Consider the following 7096-nt stretch of genomic DNA (forward strand, 5'->3'; position numbering starts at 1 on the left):
CACTTTCCTCTCCCTCCCCCGTACCCGCCCCGTTACCTGTTTAAGGCAGAGGTGGGGCAAGAATCTTGCCCCATTTCATTTTATTGTTCCCATTCATTAAAAAGAGATGATAATATAGTTATTAAAATTTTTAATTAATTTATTTATTTTTAAAACTTAAATTATTCGAATATATTTGGTAAACTAAGATTTTTACTATTTATAATATTCCTTATTTAATCTCAGTTATCATCTTCTATTAGATTTAAGAAATTTTATGGAATTTTCTATTTAAAGTGTGTGTGTGTGTGTGTGTATATATATATATATATATCCTCGCCCCATACCGGACCCAAATACCCGATTAAGCGAGTAAACGGGACGGGCCTCGCGAGTATTGGATTTGACGGGTTTTTTGTCATCCTAACTAACAACATTATCGTAATATAGTTCAAACAGCGTAACGATATAATCAACAAAATCAGAAGAGCCCACTGACTTCACGATGTTTTTTTAAGACAAATTTACTGCCTTCAAAGGTGCTAAAGGCGTTCAGTAAATCGTCTTTTGTGATAGAACGAATTTCGTCTCATATGAATGCAGCACAGCAATCTGCAATAATTCTGATGAATTCGATGATGTATTTTCACTTCAAGAGCAATATCAGAATGAGAGAAAATGTGATTCAAAGCAGTGAAAGTTTCAAATGAAACGGTATAATTATTCTGGCAGTAGGGCAGACTATTTATAGATTCGTTCGTTGTCATTCGAACATCCTTTAAGCCTTTTTCAGAATAGTCGTCACTGTTCAGACAGCTCTCCAAACCCAAATAGATAGCTCTATTTGGATTGAAACACTATGTCTGTTAAGTCGATTAACAGTCGACCCAGACAAGAAAATACCTGGGAAAAGACAATTGTGGAAAATAAAAAATACCATTTAAAAATAGAATTTGGTTAGTTACTTTTTGGTCCAAAATTTAAATAAAATTTGACCAAAAGATAATATAGTATAAGAACATACTCGCACCTGAACATAGACTAAACTCGAGCATTGGCATGTGCTCGTGATCTTGCTCGTGCCATGTCAAGTCAAATCGGCAGGATGGACGATGATTATGCCCAAAGAATAACGTGGTGATTGTAGTATAGGTTTGGGGTGTCGATTCCACAAGGAGACGAAAAGTTTCACAAAGGAACACACACACTAAGGTTTTTGTAATTTAATGTGAGGATGATTTAGCAATTAGAATAAAGGATTAATTTCAATGTATAAAATAGTGAATCGCCGTAATTTCCTCGATTAGATGGGTTCAATCAATGTCAATTTTGCATCAGAATACTCAATTAAAAGTTTTCATCTTTTCATCCCAACACTTTAATTGGAAAATAAAACATTCAAGCCCTTATTTAATTTTGTTAGTAATTTCAAATCTAGGTTTCTTTCACAATATAATTCCACAATGATATATTGAAGTTAGATCCCAAAGCAATTATATACATCAAGCATATAATGGTATATAATCACACCAATAAATTGTTTGAAATTGAAAATCAATAAATATCTTGATTATTCAATGAAGAAAACATGATTGAATTCATAAAAATCTAATGTGAATTAAATACATATCCAATAACATAAGAAATCGATATTTAGAATTGTTCAACAATGAAAAACACATCACATGCAATAAAAGACATTGAAATCCCAAATCTAACCGAGTTCCTTCGTGGCTTCACCGATTAATTTAGTTTTCCATAAAGTTTCATTGCCCAAGATGAGAGGGAAAAAAATAAGAGATGAGATCAGGGAATGTTCTGGTCGAATTAGGGCTTAAAATCGAGTGCCAAATTGTTTCCAGAAGAGGTTGAACGGAATAAGGAAACTTGAAGATTCGGCCAAAAATTATTTTGTGCGACGGCTTTTAGTATTTTGACCATAACTTCCTCTTCCGATGTCCGATTAAGGCAATTCAAAGTTCATTGGAAAGATAACACAAAAGGGATACAATTTTTATAAATAGCTATTTCCAAATTTGAATGTTTACTAGGTCGAAAGTGGATCTCAATCTCTGGCTGAAAATCTGAAAAATCCTTATGCGGTGGAAATTTGATTTGTGAAAATATTATAGTCATATTTAACTTCTTTTGACTTCTAATTGCACCCAATGGACTCCTAACTTTCTCAAATCAACATTTCAATGCCCGTCTCATCTTTAGATTATTTGTAGCTTGGTCCTTGAACTTTCGCTTTCTTTCACTTTAGTCCTTTTTCACTCTTTCTTCTAAATTCAACTGCATTCATCCATTTGCGATCTAAAACAAAATATAAGGGTACTTGGTGCATTTAGGTGTCAATGTATCAAGCAAACACAAGTATAAACGGATGAAAACATGACAAATTGTGCTATTATCAGACGACAAAGATGGGGCGCGCTTCTATTAAGTTGATTAACAGTTGACCCAGACCAAAAAATACCTGGGACAAGCCAACTGTGGTAAATAAAAAATACTATTTGAAGTAATTTCATTAAGCACCCAAGAATTTGATTAGTTACTTTTTTTGTCCAAAATTTAAATAAATTTTGACAAAAAGATAATATAGTATGAGAACATACTCGCACCTAAACCCAGATTTGACTCGAGCATTGGCATGTGCTCATGATCTTGTGCGTGCCATGTCAAGTCAAATCGATAGGATGGACAGCGACAACAGCACGCACGTGTGGGATTAGGACTGAACCCAATAGGATATAGGTCTCCCATTCCAAAGACTATTAGAACCCATTGAGGCCCAGACCCAATTGCCAAACTTCCATAATACAAACCACACCAAAGTTTTCTAACTTTTCTATGTGGGATAACTGTCCATTGATTTCCAATAAATCAAATTCTTCTCTAGTTTATAGTTTCAAGTGGGTTATTTTGACATCAAATATTTAATACAATTCTAAATTATTTTCAAGAAACAAATTGTCATATTAATCATCTCGTGGAGTAGAATGTGAATATTCTTGGTCCAACTAAAATCAATGTACGAGTCCCACTAAAATTTGAGATCAAAGTTGACCCAATTCACTGCCAAACTATTTCTAGCAATTTCCCACATGAATAAAATATGTCAACTCTTTCCAAACAACATCTAATAGGTTTTCGAAGCATAACTAAAAAAAAAACTTTGAACTTACCCTAGTAATCAAGAGCAAGATACTTTGAACTTTAGTCGTTTTATGTAAACCTAGACAATAGAAGTTATACAGCCTTCAAACACAATTGATTCTCATCTTTGTGTCCATTATGGCATTGGACACCTCTGGTTCATGAGTGTTTTTTAGAGAATTCATTGTTACATAACTCTCTTATAAGCGTTCCTTTTTCATCTACATAGGCGACCTCTATAAAGAATATTCTGCTGTACTCTACTTGAATGAATCAAGATAAACATATCATTAAAAGTGTAATTTAACCTACATGTTAGTTAGACAGTGCCTCATCATAGGAACATATAGGAGTTAAAAAATCTCCTAAGTGCATACTAAGTTTTTTCTCGGTTTGGTTGTCCCATTGACTCTATATCTTGGGATCTCCAATCAATTATGTCACCCTAGAAACTCTTGATTATTTTATTAGTTTCAATCCCATCCCCTTCGATGAATTTTTGACTTGCTCTTTCATCAAACCTTTAGTTAGCAGATTTGCAGCATTCTCTTTTGATTTAACATAATCTATAGATATAAGACCAATAGAGAACAATTGTCTAATGGTATTGAGTCTACGACATTTATGTCAAGATTTTCCTTTTCATACAGTAGGAACACCTTTTACACAAGATGAAACATCTAGAAAAGTTTCATAGCCATTCGGCTTCTTCCTCAAGTTTATCTAGCGCAATGAATTCAGATTCCACGTTGATCTACTTATACTGTTTGTTTTAAAGATTTTCATGACATTGTAGCACCTCCAAGTGTAAAGATGTATCCACTTTTGACTTGTAATCTTTAGTATCTGATATCCAATTTGCATCATAGTATCCTTCAAGTACTATTTGATATCTCAAATAGTACAATATGAAGTTTTTGGTATGTTTTAAATATCTAGAACTCTAAAAATTGCCTTTCAATGCTTATTACTTGTATTACTCGTATAATGACTTGGCCTACTAACGAAATAATATTAGGTCAAATAGAGTTCATGACATACATTAAATTGCAACAATACGATAATATTTCAATGGAGTTTACTATCGCCAGTGTTAGAAACGAGATGTGTATATTGATGTTTTCATAGGAATGAAATCATATTTCTCGAACTTATCAAGAATTTTCTCAATGTAGATAATATAAAGCCATCGGATGATCTAGAAATACTAATTCTTAATATAACATTGGTGATCTTCAAGTCCTTCATTTTAAACTTATTTATTAACATCATTTTAGTCGTTTTAATTATGGTATCATTGTTATCCATAATCAGCATGCCAACTACTGATATTTATATATATATACACACACACACCCCATGACATATCAATTTTGTGTGCTCTTGCCAAGCACACATTTGTCACACTCATGAATCTATTTGAAATCATAACCATGTTAAATTTTTTATGTCACTTGTTAAGAGCCTACTTTAATTCATCAAGTGCTTTAACAAGTCGACGCACTTTCTTTTCTTATCTTGAGGCGACAAATCCTTCAGGTTACTCTATATAAATTTCTTCATCTAATTCATCTTTCAAGAAAGCCCTTTTAACATCTATTTGATGTATATCCAAAACACTCAACGTTGCTATAGCAATAAGCATACTGCATAAGTATTGAAGTAATTCTTGTTAAAAATGATAGGTATCAAAATAATCAAAACCTTCTTTTTGATTGTAGTCTTTAGTGACAAGTCTACCTTTATATTTGTCAATTGGTCCATCTAATTTCATTTTCTTTTTGAAAATTCATTTACACTCCAATGACTTATTGCTGGGAGGATGGTCTACTAATTACCATGTATGATTTTTTCGTATGGATTCAATTTCACTATGAACAACTTCTTTCCAATATGAAGCTTCAGCCAATTACATAAATGCCTTATAACTCTGAGTTCATTTTCTAACCAATATATTAGAAAATCGGCCCAAAGAAGGTCGTCATCCTAGCCCTCTTACTACATCTAAATTTTTATTCATTTATAGATTCTTCATTTATAATATCTTTATTTTTGCAAGGTCTCTTTAGTGAATTTGATTCATTTTGCATGTTTTAAGGAAAACCATTTTCAATAAATGTAGCATCCCTCGATTCAATAATTGTATTAACATGCATCGAATATCTCGGACTTATGTATAATAAATTTCTAAGAACTACTATGGTAAGCATAACCAATGAATACATAGTTTTAGGCATATATTATCTTTACTTTTTTGGATCTAGGAACTACTATCTTAGCCAAACATTCCCATATCTTTAAGTATTTATAGGTATGTTTATGACATTTCCATAATTCATAAGGTATCTTGTGCATTTTTCGATATGGTAATTTGTCGAGAATATAATTGGTAGAAAGCAAAGCTTTCCCCCACAAGTTATAAGATAATCTCATCATCTCCTTAAATGTTCGATTCTTGCATTCAGCAAATACTATTAGATTGAGGAAAATAAGATGCGGTAGTTTGATAAATAATTCCATTTTCCTAATATAATTGTTCAAATGAGAATCATATTCACTGATGTTATCATTTCTTATTGCCTTAATCATTTTATTAAGTGGATTTTCAACCTCTAATTTATAGTGTTTAAACACTTCAATTGTTTTGTCTTTACTTTTGAGTAAATACACATAACAATATCGAGTGCAATCATCGATAAAAGTAAAAAAGTACTTTTTACTATCTCTAGTTTGAACAAATTTAAATATCATATATGTGAATTAAATTTAGGGGTTTGGTACTTCTTTCAATAGAATAAAAGGGTAAACAAGCCATTTTGGCTTCTACACATATATAACATTTGTGATTAGGATAAAAATGCACTCTGGCAAGAAATCCAATTTGATTAGTTTACAGAAAGTATTATAATTTACATGTCCTAATCGTTCATGTCAAATATTAAACAACTCGAGCAAGTAAGAAAAATATATAATTTTATTCATAGTAGGAGGTACAATGGTCATTACATTCAACTTAAAAAGCCCTTCATTTAGGTTGCCCTTTCCTACCAACATATCATTCTTTGTAAATACAAATTTGTTCAAGACAAGTACTAACTTAAATTCGTTCTTTCTTAACAAGAGCCTAATACCAAATTCTTTCGAATATCAGGCACATGACGAACATCATTCAAAGTAAGCTCATTTCCACTTATCATTTTCAGTACTATCTTTCTATGTCCTTTAACTTTGGAAGATAAAGAGATTACCATGTAGAGTTGTTCATCATGATCCATCTCTTTGTAGGTAGAGAACACCCAGTGGTTTGAGCTTATGAAATGAGTATCTCAATATTTCTAACTATGTTGCATCCAAAAACGACCATAGAAAGATTTATACCTTATACCTTATTAGAAAGGTTGTCATGTTCTGTTACATTGGCCTGAGGTGTTTTTTCCTTGATATTCTTTAGCTTTCGATAATCCTTGTACCGATGTCCTGCCTTATCACTATCGTAACAATTACTTTGAACTTTTTAGGAGCATTAGAGAAACCAGTTTATCCTACCATTGTACTTCTTCTTTTTGTTAATCTTAGTACCTTCTTCCACAATGTTGGCCTTTGATTCCAACGAATGAGATTCCCAATCCTCTTTTTAGATTTGCAATTTTTTTTTCTATTCTCAATCGGACAATGATATCTTCAAGTTTTCATTTCTTTATGCTTATTCTTTAGGTCATTCTTGAAGTCCTTCCAGGAAGGCGACAATTTTTCAATTTGTACAACAACCTGAAAATGATTTGCTTAGTTTCATTCATTCGACACGGATATCACTGAGTATAATTTGAAGTTCTTGAACTTCATATTTGACAGTCTTGCTTTCAATCATTTTGTAACCTAAAAATGTCCAATAATGAATTTCTTCATCTCGGCATCTTCAGTTTTGTACTTTTTTTTTTTTTTTTTTTTTTTTTTTTTT

This window comes from Olea europaea, unplaced genomic scaffold (assembly GCF_002742605.1).
Source record: "Olea europaea var. sylvestris unplaced genomic scaffold, O_europaea_v1 scaffold479, whole genome shotgun sequence".
NCBI classification, from domain to species: domain Eukaryota; kingdom Viridiplantae; phylum Streptophyta; class Magnoliopsida; order Lamiales; family Oleaceae; genus Olea; species Olea europaea.